This window comes from Ambystoma mexicanum, chromosome 6p (genome assembly GCF_040938575.1).
Source record: "Ambystoma mexicanum isolate Mex_15411 chromosome 6p, UKY_AmexF1_1, whole genome shotgun sequence".
Lineage (NCBI taxonomy): Eukaryota > Metazoa > Chordata > Amphibia > Caudata > Ambystomatidae > Ambystoma > Ambystoma mexicanum.
Window position 1 is genome coordinate 939,687,501 of NC_090935.1, and position 18,514 is coordinate 939,706,014.

At 44.8% G+C, this 18,514-nt stretch overlaps 1 protein-coding gene across 1 annotated transcript in view; it reads right to left on the bottom strand.

The window, feature by feature from the left end:
* Positions 1-18,514, bottom strand: part of DTWD2 (DTW domain containing 2) — a 1,031,673-nt gene that overhangs the window by 970,894 nt on the left and 42,265 nt on the right. The window lies entirely within an intron of this gene.

Sequence of the window (18,514 nt, forward strand, 5' to 3'; positions counted from 1 at the left end):
ATGCATACAACCATTGCCCAAGCCAAGAGAAATCAAAAAGGCAATTCAAATCCAACAGATATTGCCAAATGCAGAAGGGGACTAATGAAAGGTCCAAATGTTGTGAAGCGTGTTGCCTATGTTTTGAGTGGCATGTAACAAAAACTGGTAAAAATCCAATATTTGGCTACTTATGCAGTGGGGAAGCCAAAGTGGAAAGAAGGCTGCCCTTCTGGAAAAGGTTATTCAGAAGGAGAGGTGCATAACTTGCAGAGGAATATTAAAGAGCACCAATGTGAATCTTGTTTTCCCTGAAGAGTTGCTAAAAGTTTGATGTTGCAAAATAATGAACATTGTGAAGCTGTTATAAGTTGGTCTTAACCACAGAAGCACTTGCTGTTTATGGATTGCTGTTCAGGCAGGGGAGTATACCTGAATGGCAAACCTTTGAAGTAGTAGGCCTGGCACAGGAGTAAACCAGGTGGGATTGAGGTAGTATGTCTGGCATGGAAGTAAACCAGGTAGAAGTTGATGAAGTGCTGTAAAGTGGTGCAGACAAAGACAATTTATGTTGCTTGATTTGCTGAAGAAAAAACAATATAACGATGCTGTAGAGGAGTTTTATTTCTTCAGAAATAACCAGTTGTGGAAAAACCTCCTGACAAAGACAATCATTGTTTCTATTGAAAAACTAAGAAAAAAATTCTTTATATGAAAAGGATAATTCTGACTCTTACTCTTGCTCAAAGAAGAGAAATAACCTTCTTTGTTCTTTGTTGAATCACTGGAGTGTTGGAACTTTCTACTGCCAAGTGGGAGTCACAAAGAACTGTGTGGAACTTTGTAACAAACAAGGATTTCCTTATTTCTTTTTGGAACTGTGGAGCAGAATCCTACATGATTCTGGGGAAGGGGAATTCACCCATATTATAAGGAGAGACTGTTGTCATATTACGAATTCAACTGTCATATTTTTGTTGCCTTTGAACTTCATTGAGTTATAGTATGTATAAGTGTGTGAGACAGATATCCTTTGTTAGAGTGTTTCCTTTAGTTTATTTTAGGCAGGGAAAACCTTGTCAGGGTACGGATAGTGAGGTAGTTATCCAACCTTTTTTTTGTTTTTATTTTTTATTTGGTATGGATAATAAAATCATCTTTTCAAATATATAAAAAGAAAATATGCTGTAGTCAAATACAATTCACAATAAAACATTTAGCAATTTTTCAGTACTAAATTTAACAAAGAGAATCTTCTTTAAAAACATGCATATTTACACGGTCGAACATTTGATTAAGCATCACATTTCCCAAAATCAGGATCATAAGATTTCGGAAAGATGGTATCAAGAAAACAAATAATTGCCACACGCATAGTCAAATTCGGGAAGTTATTTATGCTTGACCAAATATCATTCATAAACATGAAGACATATTTTGTAAAGTCACATTTTTTGAACTTATTTGATCTTTGGTGAGCTAACATTGGGCAGTATATGCAATATTCTAAAGTTTCCCTTTGAGATTCATTTAAACAAAAACGACAAAAGTTTAAATGTTTTGGAATAAGCTTTCGTCTGGCCAAAACTTGTGTTGTGGGCCAGAGATTTAAGCGAAATCTTAGAAATTGAGAGCGTATGTACGGACTCGGACATCTTATTAAGTAAGATTCTGTTACATTTAAGGCCTTTATACCAAAGACGCAAGCATCAAAATCCCTATACTTTTGACATAAAATGCGATTTTGGATACATTCATGATCGAACAACTTTTGTTTTGCCCGAACTGGGTTTGTCAATAATAGTTCAAGTGTGATGCTTGCGTCCGCTAGAGAATTTAAAACCATGTTGCACCAGATTTTTGTGAATACATGATCCTGTGCTAACAAATGTTGCGCTAATATGGTCAGCAAATCATCAGAAGTTAGACCAAGTATTGATTTCCTAAACAAGGCACACATCCTCCATACAATCTGGGACTCTAGCAATGTAATTCCTAGCTCGTGTCGAATCAATGGGAGCGGGGTGCTCTTGGGCAATTGTAATAATGGTCTCCAAAAACTTGCTTCTATAGTTTGCCACCATTGGGATTCTTTTGGAAGCATTGTGTCAAGGCCATAGTTTACAGAGGGAATTACCTTCTGTTGGTAGAAGAGTAGGACATGTTTCAACGTGAACTTCCCAAATTTCTGTTTCAGAATCTTGGCCTGTGAAATGAGCATGCAGAGTTTAGATAGTATCTCTGTTTCCTGATCGTGTGAGGAAGAAGAAGCCTGTATGTGTACGCCCAGATATTTATATAGATCTACTTGAATTACTAAGTCATTATGCAGATGCCAAACATAATGTTTTACTTTTATTTTGCAGCGTGGTTTGCAAATCATAATTCGAGTCTTTTGAGTATTGATGGTGAGATTGTTGGCATTTACATATGTACTCAAGGTATTCAAAAGTTTTTGGAGTCCCGAGGGTGTCTGGGAGATAAGAATTAAGTCATCCGCATATGCAAGATAGCTTATAACATGAGTGCCAAGTTTCGGAGAATCACTCATGGTGGCTCATAGGCAGATACCAAGATCAAATATGAAGAAATTAAATATGGAGGAGGCTAAGATACAACCTTGCTTGAGGCCTCAAGCCGTTTTGATGAAAGATGATAGTGCACCGGCCATGGAGATACGAACTTGGATTATTGTGTGAGTATGAAGAAGCATGATTAAAGACAAAAGGGAGGTGGGACATTTATGAAAGATTAATTTATGTAAGAGGATGGACCGGTCAATAGAGTCGAATGCAGCTTTAAAATCAATATAAGCCAAGTACAAAAGTTGATTTTTATCTGCATACTTAGACTTCAACATATTTAATGTAATGAGATTTGGGGATGTGCCAAAGCCGGCAACAAAACCCGTCTGAAAGGGATCCCTCAAATTATTCAGTTTTGTCCAGCGATTAAAATCCCTTAGGATGATCCTCGCAAATATTTTAGCAGTAGCGTCTAATAGTGCTATAGGCCTATAACTGGTCGGTAGGGAGCGATCACCCTTTTTATAGATCGGGACTATTATCGAATGGGTCCAACTGGCCGGCAAACACTGGGTCTTATTAATGGTGGTAAAGATCTTATTTAGAATGTCTGTCCAAAGAATGGGATGTTCTTTGAGCATTCGATTGGACAGTCCATCTGGACCACAAGCACCAGAATTACTGGCCTTGTTGATATAAAATTTAATATCATCCATATCAAAGGATAGATGAAAGGGTTTATAGAAGTCATGGTCTATTTTAGAGTAATGAGGGGAAGGGATTGCATAAAGGGACGAAAAATGGTCAATCCACTTCCGCTCAGACACGCAATTAGCTTGTGATATGAGTTGAAGACTATTAGAGGTTTTATTTATGAGAGACCACAGACCAGCCGCGTTTTTAGTACGGACAGACTGTAACAAGAGTTCCCCATCTAATTGAAACATTTGGGCTTGAAGCGATTTAAGTGCATTCTTATGTCTGGTTTTAATGGTTTTCAACAGTGAGGCTCTGATAACCATGGGGGCACAAATGGCCTGTCGTTTCAAAGCCCGAGTATGAGCTTTGAGCTGATGGACCTTTGGGTTGAAGAAATGAAGCTTAGGACCAGCGACCCTGTTTTTATTTGACGCTTTAAGAGGTTGGAAGTGTTGCATCAAAGTAGAGTATTGGGTAATTTGATTGGAGGAAAAATTGTCCAAACCTTCATTCAGCTCAAATAAAGACTATGCAGACCATCATAGACGATTATACCCATTATTCAAAATCAGATTGCCATGGTGACGAGACCAGGATTCATCCATTCAGCAATGAGTTGGTTATGGTCACTGTTGACATTTGTGATTATCTTGAAATTGTCAATACAATCAAAGAATTCCGCATTTACAAAAATGTAATCAATTACAGATGAACTGGAACCTCTGGCCCAAGTGGAATTTGGTGGCGAGTCTGACGGAAACACTCCATTCAGCATTACGAAATTGTAATTTGTAGTTATGGCTAACCATTTAGTAATTCTATGTCGGTTAGCAATTTGCGGGTAAAAGCAGTTTAAATTTAGATCACCTGCAATTATAACATTTGTGACTGAGGAATCAAGTGCGACCATGTTCAACAAATTGGTAAGGGCCTTTAGGAAGCAATCATCAGAAATGCCAACCGCGTTCCAATACACATTGATTATTGCCTAATTTATGTTGTGAATGGATAATCTGATCATTTGAAGGAACTAATTTGGAGAATGGCAGTTTTGTGGAGAAATACCCCTCCCCATCTTAATAGCTATTAAGGGCCCAGAGGTAGGACGACCCAAGGTGCCATGCTGAGCTGGGTTGAGAAATAGCTCATACTTGTCCCATAATGGGATGGTCATCATCCAGGTTTCCTGAAACAAAAGAATGTTATAACATGCAGAAAAGTTATTTTCATTGTTGATCAAATGGGAAAACCCTCTGGTGTTCCAGCTAAGAAGGGAGATGGGTTGGGTCAAGTTTGCAGCGACTAGTTAATTTGACTGTAAAGTTGGCTGCGAGTAGGAGCCAACTGTGAGAGTGGCTTGTGATTTACACTGATTTTTATGAGCAGTGCCACTGTTATTTGTTGACAAAGCGTTTTGATTTAGAACAAGGGAATTTAGTGAATCAATTGAGAGTATAAATCCAAGTGAATGAAGCTCAGATCTGGCCTGCCAGATAAGATTCTGGATAACTCTTGATTGAAGCCAAATTCTAATAGAAGTTGTTTGGCACGGAATTAAAAATTCAATCAACGTTATATCTGCAGAGCTGACATCTTCTAAAGAGCGAATATCTGAGAAAATGGTTAAAAGGGAACTTCTGTTGTGGTTATATTGGACAGATGGAGCGGGTTTGCATGCTAATAGAAGCGAAACATTTGCTGGCGGTTTACCCGCCATTTTAGACAACCGATTATTTAATTTGGTGCAAGGAGCAACAAGCAAGTTTGAGACAGCATTGGGTGATGGTGTCCTGGAGTTTGTGACAGTCTGCAACATTTCCACCATTTTGGGGGTAATTTGTGCAAGAAATGCATGAGAATCATTCGGGGGGACCCCTTTAGGGTCTGAAGAGTTGGTAAAAGGGATAGCCACCAAGGAAGATGGTTGACTAGCAGGAGGCCTTAAATAAGGTAAATCACAATTTGAGGAAGTAATTGAAGTTGCAGTTGTTGGGAGATCACGAGACAATGTGGACATATAGGCATCAACAGCCTTCCTGATCTCCAGCCGATAGAATACATCGGTCATGGTTTCAGAAGATGAGGAGGCTGTCGCAGTCGGAGCCTCCACAGTGGAAGCCTTTAACCCAGTTGAGGTTAAGGTGTCCACTAGTTGATTCAAAGGGGCATTCTCCTGCACAACAGGGAGGCAGGTCACAGCAAGCTTATTTTTTTGAGTTTTAATTTGATTCTGTTGGAGGTATTTTTGTGCAATTGTTCGCGCAGCTGCAAACAAGTCCTTTTTTGTTAAATTGAAGTTCTTAATTAACAGTTTCGTTTGAGCAGCAGTGCTCTTGTTATTTCGTGATATGTTTTTGGACAATTTAGGTAAAGAAAAGGGTTCTGCTTTCTTCTGATTTTTCGAGAAGATGGTATAAGTCTCGATGCTAGAGGAGCCCTGGTATAAGTCTCGATGCTAGAGGAGCCCTGGAGAACTGGAGGAGGGGGCAAAGGAGCGGGATTTATATGCCCCTTCGGCAAAGTAACAACTGTGGAAGGAGCAGCAGATGATATTTGGACAATCTTTTTTTACCTTTTTTCGTTTAGTAGGACGGTCATCTGCAGGGAGATGCTTTGGATCAACTTCCTGTAGAAAAAGAGCTTCATTTTGACCACTGTTCAAGCCCGTTTCAGGACATACAATTTCCACATTGTCTCCCACTGGTCGAATAGTTTGATCAAATTGGGGGAGACACTGTGTAGTAAGGTATGACGTCTGCGTGGCAACCGTAGTAGGGATTGACACTACTGGGGAGGTAGCGGCAGAGCTCTGAAAATCGGAGACTGGACAACACGACATTGGTGCAGAACTGAAGTTACGAACAGTTGCTGAAGACTTAACAGCAACATTAGGTTGATTGGCTGATATTTTTTCCAATAACGCCATTTGAAGTTGCAGCTTTGCATCTAGGGAATCGTACAACTTAGTTATAGCACTTAGGGACACGTGGGGAGCATTAAGAGCAAATTGAATAATTGCTTGATTATTATGAGCAGACCACGCCTGATTTCAAGCTGAGACAAATTGTTGATTTTTACACATACATTCCTGGAAAGGCCCTGGTTCTTGAGTAGTGACCGTTGATGTAATCAAGATTGGATTTGCGCTCTCGCGTGGGGGAACTGGTCTGCGAGGCGTGGGGGCACAAAATGAAATATTAGAGATGGAGGAACAACAACTTGAGAACATAATCGGCGATTTTGATAAATTATCTGACTTCAACTGTGGAGAAAAAGAAGAACTAGACATGTTAAGATCAATTACGGCAACATCTGACATATGCACAGCCATTGAAGCAAGTTTACACTCAAGTTCTGCAGTGGGGGAACGTTTGCAAGAATACTATTGTCAGTAATTGCATTTAACCCGCCAAGGCAAGTGTTAGTTGACCCACAGGGCAAATCTGGTGCAAGTTTGGAACTCAAACCATGATGGTGGTCAGCAGTTATCTTTGGATTTGAAAAAGTTTGTCGGGGTTGTATTCCCACTTCTTGTAGCAACATATCAGGGGAAATAGAACGATGAACATTCAGATGATTGTCAGCTTTGGGGGATTTCGGGGGCTGATCAGTGATCTCCCTGCAATATTTACGAATGTCCGGAGAACTCGCCTTCCCAAGCATTAAATTCACCCCTCTTTTAAAGCGAAGAGTTTTCAGAGTGGAGGAAGAAATGGTGAATTTCACTTTCGTGATCTTTGGGGTCAAAGCCTCAGAACCGATTTGAAGAGTCTTTGGCATACCAGTTTTTAAAGTATGCATCATAATACCTAAAAAGCAGGCAAACTGGCAGAATTTAACTAGAGCCAATGATTAGATTAAAGGGGGCTAAGACACAGGCCCACTGCTCCACGACGCCGCAGCGAAGCAGCAAAGCGGTACTTATCGGTACTTGCTCGGGTGCACAAGTTTTATAGGACCATCTCCAAAGCAGGTACAAAGCCTACAGAGTAAACAAATAGCAAGTTTAGGCAGTTCGTTTAGCACGAGAGGTGCTAATAAGTGAGTCAATGTAGTGTTACAATGTTCACCTTGTGGGAGATGCAGTTCCACAACCAAGCGTAGTCGACGAAGCTTAAAAACTTGATTCCAGCAGGAGGGCAAGCAGAGAGTCTTGCGGCAAAGCGGTACTTATCGGTACTTGCTCGGGTGCGCGCGCACAGCAAATTTTATAGGACCGCCTCCAAAGCAAGTACAAAGCCTTGTGGGAGATGCAGTTCCACAACCAAGCGTAGACGACGAAGCTTAAAAACTTGATTCCAGCAGGAGGGCAACCTTTTAATTTAATAAAATGGCATCTTTTGAAAAATCTTCACAACGTTGTCCGCCTCACATTTCTAACCCTTCACACAGGTCTCTTTCCCTCTCCATATGTGCATGCTAATAACGGTCTAGACATAGACAGTACTCCCCTGTCTACCAGTTCTTGAAACTTAAGCATGTTGACCTTCATCACCCCCAACAGTGCCCTATTATTCATTACCCCTTAGTCATTTTCAAGTTCCCTTAGCAGCCCCTCTACATCTCGCAGTTCCACCCTAAGGGTCTTGAGTGCCCCAATCGACATGGACAACAGTTCCACACTTATCTGCAATTTAAATGCCTCCCAGAGCGTAAAGTGCAAAGGCACTGATCCAATATTATTTGTAAAAAAAGTAATCAGTTTTCTCATGAAGGGATGTTGCTATCCGAGGGTCTAACAACATGGACGGGGCCATCCTCCACATTGGGTGGGTGGTAGGTGAACAAGCCGTTTTAAGGGATAATATGACTGGGGAGTGGTCAGACAACATACGTGGAAATATTTTGCACCTCGTATCAACACAGCCGGTATCAGTTCCAAGGAGAGCAGTCAGTAGTTTATTCTTGACATTGGATCATGGACCGTTGAGTAAGTATACTCCCTGTCCCACAGATGTACACATCTCAAAAGGTCAGACAGTTGTAAATGGGACATTACCTGCACAGGTGTCTGCACTGCTGCAGACAAAACACGAAGGGTGGTGACAGAACGGTCCATGGCAACATCGGAATAGTGTTAAAATTGTCTTCCCATATGATGTGGGCATCCAGAGCTCTCACAAGAGTATCTGATAACTAACAAAAAAACTCAGGGTTATCAATATTGGGGCCATATGTATTGACCAACTTAACCATTATGCCTCTGAGCTTCCCCCATAACAAATCGTCCCATAGGGTCCACACAACTTCTAATAACTTGAAATGCAATCGAGGGGTGAACTAGGGTGAGCACACCTCTCAATTGCGACAGGTAATTCATATAATATCTTTGCTTGCCCCATTTAGGAGCAAAGGTCTCATGTACGGTATTGTGGTATCAAGAGAGACACAGACGCAAAGATAATTGTTTCAAAACCTTCATTTTACTAAAGTTCTTTGTTTGGTATAATGCTTAACTGGCCCTAACACTAAAGGGATGCTTTCCTTAACTGATGTTTCTAAGGGCCGGCGAAGTCTTGAAGTCTAAAATACAAATCTGTCTGTGTCTAAACCTATGCTTGCCCTCACTCTTTAACAAAACTGTGTTAGTAAGTTTAAGTAGTGGTTCAACAAAAAATAGGAAACCAGGTTGGTTTCAGGTGGACGTTTCACAAGTTTGTCCGTTGGTCAGCTTCAAAAGATCGAGCTTACCCAAAAAGGACTTTTCATAGGACCTTCATAGTTCAAACATTGTCAAAGTTCTTAATATCTTGGGATTCCCTTCCTCAAGCTTCAGCTCTTTCAATAACACCAAATAATCAAGAATCCATGTTGACAGGCCTTTTAGAGTACCCTTGCCCAAGTTCAGCATTCAAACCTCCCTTACGTTTCAAATACAAGTTCAGCTGTGAGGCCTCTCAGGCTCCCTTCTGCAAGCTAAGGCCCCTCTTCCAAATTTCAAATACAAGTTCAATTTGTCAGGATCTACCTTTCTTTCATATACAATTCTTTAAAATTCTTTAAAAGGTGTAGCATCAGAGACTTTTGAAAACGCCAGGCTCTTTACTCCTCTCAATCGCGACCACTCTGAGCTTTAACCCCCCACCTCCCGCTTGCTTGACTTCTTTCCTCGTGCGCACTGGCACCCTTTTTTCCTTCCCCTGCACACTTGCACTCTAACTTTCTCTGTCAACACTTGCACCTTATTTGTCCTTTTTGTGTCCCCTGGCACTTTCTCCAGCTTTCCCGTGCACATGTGCACACTCTTTCCACTCTACCGCGTCGCTCACTTCGGGTTGCTTGTACCCTCTTTATTTCAACTTCTTTCACTTTGCGCCCCTTGCCCGCTCTACTTTTCTGGCTTTTTTTACTTTCTCTTTATATCTTCATTCCTCTTTCAGTCTATATAGCTTCACTGGTTTCTCTACAATTCTTACCTCTTACTGCCCCTTGCCGCCTTATGCATTTTATTTCGCCAACCTTATTTCAATCAGTCGCATGCTCCTCTCTCTCTTTCACTTTCTTTCACTAGACTCACCCGGGCAGCAGCGCAGTGACGAGCAGTCCCTTTGAGCTATGCAGGCCAGAGGTCTGGGTCTCACCACGTGCCCCTCAGACACGATTGGGGCCACCACAGGTCCCAAGAGAACAAGCAATGTTCCTACCATTAATAGCAGCATGCAGTACGCTTTGCTACAGCTCTGTGGAGACACGGCTCCCTAGCCACGCTGCAGCCCCTCATAAACACTGTGCCAGCATCTCTGCACACAGTTCTCCTCTGGACTATAGATCCTGCTGCTCTGTGCTCTGTGGCTTTTCTGGTACAAATAACGTCCACAGCTCGCTCAAAAACCTCTGTAGAATCACACCTTTTATAGTTGAAAAAGCAGTCAAGTGGAGCCAGGTGTGAGTGATAAATGGTAAATGCCTGACTCTGCCTGACTATCAATGGGACAGCTTAAGTTCTTTCTATTGCCGGTTTCACTTATATTCCCGATGTTATTCCTATGGGAAATCTTCACTACTCCCGGTTGCCTCTTCCTCGTCCCAGTATTTGTTGGAAATGGGGAGGGGTAATGGAACAGTTTTGGAAGATAGATCTAGTTCCCCCATTCGCTCAGGAAACGGACCATGAACATAGGGAAATCCTTCTGCCTGGTTTACCCTCAAGGGGTTGGTTATCCCCTTCCATATTCCTGATGGTTTATTGTTCAAGTCTGGATTGTGGTGGAATTCTCTGGGGTTTAAATTGGCAGAGGATGAATGGATATTGCCATCAGACTCCTTGTCTGGTTTCAGTTGGTTTCTTGTTCTCTGCCACCTTGGGCATTTAAGGACGGTATTAGTTTCAGGGAACATGAAACCTGGATTAAGGTGACAGGAATCAACATATCCCATGAAGGCCTCCGGGACTTCCTGCTCCTCTTCTGTTGCCCCGCCAGAATACTGCGTCTCGCCCAGGGCATTCCCACAATGGCGACCCTGGAATCCCCTACCCAGGTGATCCTCCCTCACTCGTCCACCCCCAGAATTGGGATCCAAGAGCAATAGCCCTCCCCTGGCCACTTGAAAAGATCTCGGTCTTAATCGGAGAATGCCCCTAGTTTTCTCACAGTATACAATGCATGAGTCTCTTGAATCATTGAAATCTGAGGTTGGTGCTGCTCAAGTGCTCAAGATACGCTAATATCTTACTAGCCTTGGTCGGATTGTTCAATCCCTCTACACTCCATGATAGGAAGGTAATATTGCCTCCTGTTTTATCAACCATCAGACCCGCCACCTGTGCATATTAACCACAGCCAACTTCACCGCCTATTCATGTCATTGTTCAGTATGTCCATGTATAGTACATCTGTCAAAAAACAAATCTAAACATTTTATTAAAGAAACCTTGTTCCCCTGGAACTCCCCACCCACACCATCTACCCCAACTCGACATTGTACATCCCAAACAACTTCTCATGAAAAAACAAGTGCAAGGCAAGCAACAACTGTATATTAAGTTCCTACAGGAACCCCCGGTGTAACGCTCACCTGTAAGTCTTGTGGGTATGTTCTGGAATACCTTGTAATCAGCCCCTCACCGATTCCTACCCTGACCTCATGCAGAGTTCGAATGGCACGGAAGTGGGGTCAGAATAAAAGGGATGGGGAATTTTGTTGGAAGAAGGCTGTACTTCTCGAGTTGGTTTTCTGGTGTGGAGTAACTAGCCAGATACCCTGGGTACAAGAGGTAAATGTAAGACACTACCCACGCCTTGTTAGTGTTGCTGCTTTTCCCCTTGAATAAAGTACTCAAGGTAGTGTGCAATGGCTCTGGATGCACTTTGCAACTCAGTTACTTCACTGGTTTGCAACAGTCCAGTCCTGATACGACCAAAGTCCTTGGCCTCATTTGTTGAACTTGTGAAAATGTTGCTGCTTGGCTTTTTGATCAATGCAAATGGTTCTTGCTTGTCTGCGCAGACATGGAGGAGCTCTTTCACGACATTGTTCATAAAGTATTGAAAAGTTGCAGGCGCATTGCATAGGCAAAAGGGCATCACCTGATATTGATACAGTCCATATTTCGTATGGAAGGAAGTCTTCCAATCCTCACCTTCTTTTACTCTCACGAGGTGCTAGAGTACTCATAGGTCTAATTTGGTATACACAATGGCGTCTTTCACTTGCTCTAAGAGTACTGGGATAAACGGCAAGGGGTACTGGTTCTTTATAGTGATAGAGTTCAGGGCTCTATAGTCAATACAGGTTCTTAGGTCCCCCTCCATTTTAGGCACAAAAAAGAGGTGTGAGGCTGCTGGAGACTTTGATGGTCGAACAAAACCGTTGACCAGGTACTGATCGATGTACGCCTGGAGGTGTTTGTTTTCCAGCACAGTTAATGCATATATACGATTGCATGGTATTTGCGCTCCTGGTGTTAACTCGATTTAGCAGTCGTATGACCTGTGGGATGGCAAGGTGTTGGCCTGTTTTGGAAGACGTCCAAATAATTGAGATACACCTGAGGTAGTACTTTGCTCGTGCCCAATACCTGTTCAGGTGGCTGTAATACTACTGCCGATATGGTGTCATAGTTTGTGGTGACTTCAGATAGCAGGATTTAGCACAGGACCACGGGAAAGCCAAGTTTCTTGTTCTCCAATTGATCCTTGGGTTATGTGCTTCGAGAAACAGGAAACTGCGGTGCACTGATGAGATCGAACATGATCTTCTCTCGACAGCCATCTTGTCACAGCATTATTAAAACTTCTGTAAAGAGCGTTACGTGGCCAGATGTAAGTTGTGTTCCGTCCACTGCTACTATGTTCTCTGCCAGTGTCTTCGGGCGGGTTGGTAATCCCAACCGCATAGCGAATGCAAGGTCTATGTAATTCCCTATAGCACCACAATCCAGGTCTGCTTCTGTTACATGCATCTTTTGCTGCTGTCGTGAATTAACCAACACAGTCGGAATTGCAAACTGGGAGACCTTCAGTTCCTTTACCAAGCTCGAAAAGTGGGGCTCTGCGCTTGCCAGGCTCTCTAGTTTTCCACCTGGGATTCTGCAGACCTTGCTTCTAATGCTCCCACCGCCTTTCGTGGGGGCCTTCCTGTGCAGTCTCGTAGGAAAGGCCCCAGTTTTTCCCAGTAGAGGCATAGCTGTTTTTGCCAACATTGTTCTCTTTCTCCTCAGGTTATTGGGCCTTGAATCCTGGCAAGTGAGGTCAGAATGAAAGGAATGGCAAATGTTGTTGGGAGAAGGCAGTACATCACAGGTTGGTTTTCTGGTGTGGTGTAACTGGCCGGATACCCTCGGGTACAAGGGGTAAATGTGAGACACTAGAGAGGGTACTACCCACCCCTTGTTAGTGTTTCTGCTTTCCCCTCGAAAAATGGACTCAACGAAGTGTACAAAGGTGTCATGATCTCTGCTTCCAAAGGGTCAGGACTTACCCAACTCCCTTGGAAGCAGACCCATAACCCCGGTTCCGGGTGCCGGCCAGTCCCAATTGGGACCTTTTGGACCCTGTCCTGGCGCCAGTGGCACCAGGCTCATAAATATGCCCAGTCCCAGCGCTGGAAGCGCCGGGCTCATAATGCTTGGGTGGACTTACCTGCAGCAGACCATGCTGCTTACTTACCTGCCAGTTGAGCCCCTGATCCTCTTCTGTTTGGGAATACTTTTCCTGTTGGGTGGGGCAGGAGCCACTCCCTAGGTTCAGAACACTGGAACTCTTCTGGAAAGCAGGAACTCTTTTCTTACCTAGGCGAGGCCGTGGAAGGAGACACCTAAGTACTACAGGAGGCTATTTAAACCACACCCGATGGATGAATCTTGCTTTGCGTTATTCTGCATTCTCTGCAGCAGAACGCTCACCGTGTCTTCTGATCCTGTGCCTAAGGGAACAAAGGCTTACCATCCTGGAATCCAGTCTTCAGCAGCACCTATAAAGACAAAGAAAGAACAGGTTAGCACTACGGTCTTCAGTGGCAGCGCATCTCTTACCTGGTCCAGCGGCTGTCACCAACGCCTCGCGCTGCATACCTGCATCTGAAAGACAAAGGCTTACCGACTCTTCGCACGCTCCGGAGGTCTTCGCGCTGCATTCCGGCATCTGAAATACAAAAGCTTACCGGCTCTTCGCACGCTCCGGAGGCCTTCAACGCTGCATCCCGCATCTGAAAGGCAAAAGAAGGTGCGTTTAGAGACATTGGGCAACTTTACTACTCACGCCGAAATCAGCGGGCATCCCAGCACCCTTCAGCTTCTCTAAAGCTCCGAACTTGTACCTGCAAGGTAAAAGAGACAGTTAGTGCGCATCGTGAAGCAGGCAACAAGCGCTCACTTACGTGCTTCCAAGCGCTTCTATTCCTCACGCGGGTTCGATCCTCAACTCTCTTCAGCCCGCCATCCGCCATCGCCGGAACCCTGCAAAACAAGAGGTATCATTACAAAAGAACTTTACATAAGTCAAAAGCCATACTCATGTGCTCCTCGGCACCGCTCCACAGCAGCTACGCCTTACGCACTTAAAGACTTTTAAGACATTTGAAGTGCCCAGAACTTACCGTTCGTGCAGTAAACGACGGACAGCAGTCCTCTGAGGTCAAGAGGCCTGCACCCTTATCCAGTGAAGAAACTGGTTACGGCACCCTGCCCCCGAGGCAGATGGAGAGCTCGGCGTTCACCTACCTAAGGTGAGATCGTTAACCTTTGGGGTCCTACAGGAGAAGAGAAAGGGAAGAGGAGAGAGGCACCCAATAACCCCAGTTCATTAATCCCATATTTTCTATCTGCAGACATCTTACGCTCCGAGTCAAACACACAGTGCACAGAGGTCCAGCCCGAGGAACCAACCGTGTGTTACACATCACCTTTGAAGACACGGCATTCACCCAGTCAAGACCGGCGCCTCTGCGGGAATCAGGTGAGCGTTACAAAAGGCTCCGGAGGCCGTTCATAACCCAGCTACTTCACTGATTTGCAACAGTCCAGTCCTGCTGCGAGCAAAGTCCTTGGACTCGTTTGTTGAACTTGTGCAAATGTCTTTGCTTGGATTTTTGATCTATGCCCATGTCTCTTGCTTGTCCTTTAATCTGTGAGAATGTCTCTTGCTTGTCCATTAACTGTATACAAATGTTTCTTCTCGCGCAACTTCACTGCGCTCCTTGAACCTATGTGCTCACTGTATTAACCCTTGTTGTTTTCTCCTTATTTGTTTGCAGAGTGCCGATGGGTTCTTCCGGAGTTCCTGAGTCTTGGGTGAACCATCCGACAAGTTCCTGAGTTCTCTCAAAAGGTACTAAAGCTAATTACCATCTTACTTTTGTTTGCAAGTTCAGAATGGGACTCTCAAGAATCTGATGACTGTGGGCGCGTTAGAAAAAGGAGGGAAGAGGAATCCATGCAGCAGAAGCAGGTAAGTATCAGATAGGCACGCGTTACCTCTGCAGCTTGTCAGCAGGAGAAACAAAGCATGCTGAGGATGGATATGAACGGTGTGGGGCTTATGTAGCCCTGTGATCTAATATGGGCCCTGTGATTTGGGGATCACGTGAGACTTCGTGCCTCTTGCTTTTCCTTGTGAAAGTGGGGCAGCCATCTTGGAAGGGAGTGAACAAAACCAATGATGCACTAAGGTGGTCCAGTGTGTCTTCTGTAACTGGAGTGTGATGGTGCTCGTGACACCCAGCAATACACAGATTGAATGAACACATATTATCAATCAAGTGCTGTGCTCCGAGCGGGAGCCATCTCAGTCACTCCCCTGGTGTCGAAGGAGCCACCAATGGAGTCTGTCCCGACCATCCGCCATTCGGACCGCCTCTGGGAAGAGGGATGGCCACTTTGATATATGCTGTGGCATCTTTAGGAGTTTCAAAGAAGTCTCCACAGACCCCCTGTTGTATCTAGAGTTTTGAGGGAAACAGAACTGTATATGGGATCTGATGTTAATGTAACAGGCATTTGACAGGATCATAGGACATCCTATCCGCCCGGCTGAGAAGTCTGGCTATATAAACACCTTGTTTGACTCCCATTGCAGGGATCTGAGTTCCATGGTAAGTTTCAGTATATGATCCCTGTCTCTGTAATTCAGAAGCCGTGCAATTATCATACTTGGTTGTGCACCAGACTTTGGAGGTGGGACAACAGTACAATGAGCTATTTCAATAAGCAGTGGCGGAGTGCGGTAGAGTTGCTGGTGTCTGGCACATTCTACGAACCTTGCTGTGTGAATTTGAATACATTTGAAACTTTGATGCGGACTTCTGTTATGACCCGCGCTGACTCACTGAGTCTGTTTCTTTGCAACGCTTCAAGGCTACAGCGACTCGCTGAGTCTGCTCATTGTGTTTGTTTCCCAGACCCTCCCCCTCCTGCTCACGCTCGCTCTAATACTTCCTGCATAGAGAAGCGTGGCGGAGTGTGGTAGAGTGTCTGGTGTCCGGTACCTGATGGACATGCCATGCACCTTCGCAGCTCCTCTCATTGGCTGGTGAGTCTTCATAATTCTACGTTTCTCACGCAGCATTCTTCAACTAGTCCGACCTCGGCTCCAGCAGGAAGGGACTCTGACACACGGCCAGTGAGTAAAATATCTGACTCTGTTCAAGCAGGGTTTATCCTTCCTTCCTCGAGTTGCTCTTCACCGGTGGGTGAATGTTGTGATAGTCTTGCCACTCCCTGAATTCCTCAAGACCTCCTCACTCTCGGGACGTTCTATGGGACACGGGATCTCCAGTATACAAGCACGACTATCTCTACAGCGAGTCACCCTCTAAACCGGCACAATCGATTGACTGATGTTGTCTCAGGTTTTGATGCTGCCACCAACCTGCATGCTTGCATGCATCCTGCATGCAAGTGGTCATTTGACCCCCAAACCACCAGCCCAGTGAGGTTTGCCTTGGGGGGGTTGGGTTCCCCCGCCAGGGACTGCCCTGTCACACCAGACCTTGCTTCCCCGGCAGTTGAAGGGGCAACCCTGGCTGTCTCGCTGGCTCAAGAACACCCCTGCACAACAAAGCCCTGATCCACTCATCTTGTGTTGCCGCCAGTCAGAGCCTCTCATCCCCACAGCTTGACTCGCCAAACTCTGTCAACGTTGGATGGTATCCTGCGGTGGTGTCGCCTTTGGCCGAAGCTGACAGAAATGTTTCCCCCACCGCTCTCCCTATGGCAGGCTCCCCTGGAGTTCCAGCTGCCCTTAAGGCTAAGGCGCCTACACTGGAAGACACGACGTCGAACGCCTCAGTGGGTCTCAGATGGTCCTTGTCGTCCTAAAAAATTACCACGTTTAAAAAGCAGAAAGGGAACTAAAGGTTCAGGGGTCCCACATGCCCTCTCTTCTTCTAAACTGGGTAACTTGTTGCACAACCCCCGTATCCATCATAAACTGGTCAGGCAGGGGCATGAGACTGTACCCACAGTTCCGTCTATGTTCTCCATGAAAAAAATAAATCAACTGTCTCTACATTCGGTTCACGGTTCAATGACGTTTCCGACTCAGAGTTGCTTGAAAGCACTGAAACGTGGAACTGGTCTCCGACTCATCCAAAGCTGGCTGAAGGGGGTCCGTCAGTAGCGCCCCCTTTGATAGTCCCTTTCAACTTCAAAGCTGTTAGGAGCACGAAGGCCCAGTTCACGCCTCCAGCCGCCCCTATGTTGAATAATCTGGGGGGCTTGGGTGCAGCAAAGCTATTTGCATTAGGCTATGACTTTCAGCCCCAGCAATGGGCCCAGCAGACGGCCACAGGAAGGACGATTCAATCTTGGAGATGGTGCCTGCTCCCTTGGATTCCACTCACAGCGAGCTGGCTGCCTCAGCTTTGGCAATCGATTCACCGAAGTTGCGACCAGAAGTGGCTGTAGATGTTGATGTGGTTTCTAAGACGCACGGGTCTGTCGGAGCTGGTCAGTTTGGACAACTGGAATTGGAAGCTCACCAACCGCTTGACCTGTTTGTTCCACCTTCTCCTAAACTTAACTTGGGCTCTTCTTCTGCAAATCAACACTTGGAGCATCCTATTCTAACTACCCCATCGACTCGGAAGAACAAACTCGACCTCTTCTCCATTATGCCTACATTGACTATTGACTATTGCTCTTGCTCCGTTCACTAAATTATACGAACAAGTGAATGACACCCTCAAAGATCACACCACTCTTTTAGCTATGACACACTCTAAGCTAATATTTTTAGAGGGTTTCATAACGGCAAAGAAATATACAACTCAAAACCAAACTGTCAACAAAATGGGTGACCCAATCTTGCAATCTACAAAGACAAGGAACCAGTCGCTTGCTGTTGATTTGACCAGGGACTGTAATAACCCTCTAGGTACTAAGAATGCTGCTGCAGGGTATTCCTTCTGTTCAGACGATGGTGACTGGTCCTTGTGTACCCCGGGACACGACTCTTCAAATCTCCTCAATAGAGGAGTGGGATGGGGGATAACAATCCCGTCCCGATCTTTTCCAACCAAAAACAAGGGCAACAGACAGAAGAAGAGCCCGTTGCTAGACGGCGAGGGAGTAACACCAGTGCCAAATAAGGTTTCATCACAACCTCCAGTGGAGGTAAGGCAGGCCTTGAAATCGGCCGCGACTAGGGTGGCTTCAACTAAGGGAGGACCCTCGGTGGACAGTGATTTAGAGAGATGTGGTGCTTCTCTTGGGCCCTCGATATGTTCTCCTAACACCAGTCCTATCTCGCAGTCCTTGCTGAACCTCTACACCTATTCAATTGAGGACACCCCGGAGGATGGTCAGAACACAGAGCCCCCGGCTCTAGTTGAGCCTGATGCTGGAATTAAGCTGGTGCCCCAAACTGATAAAG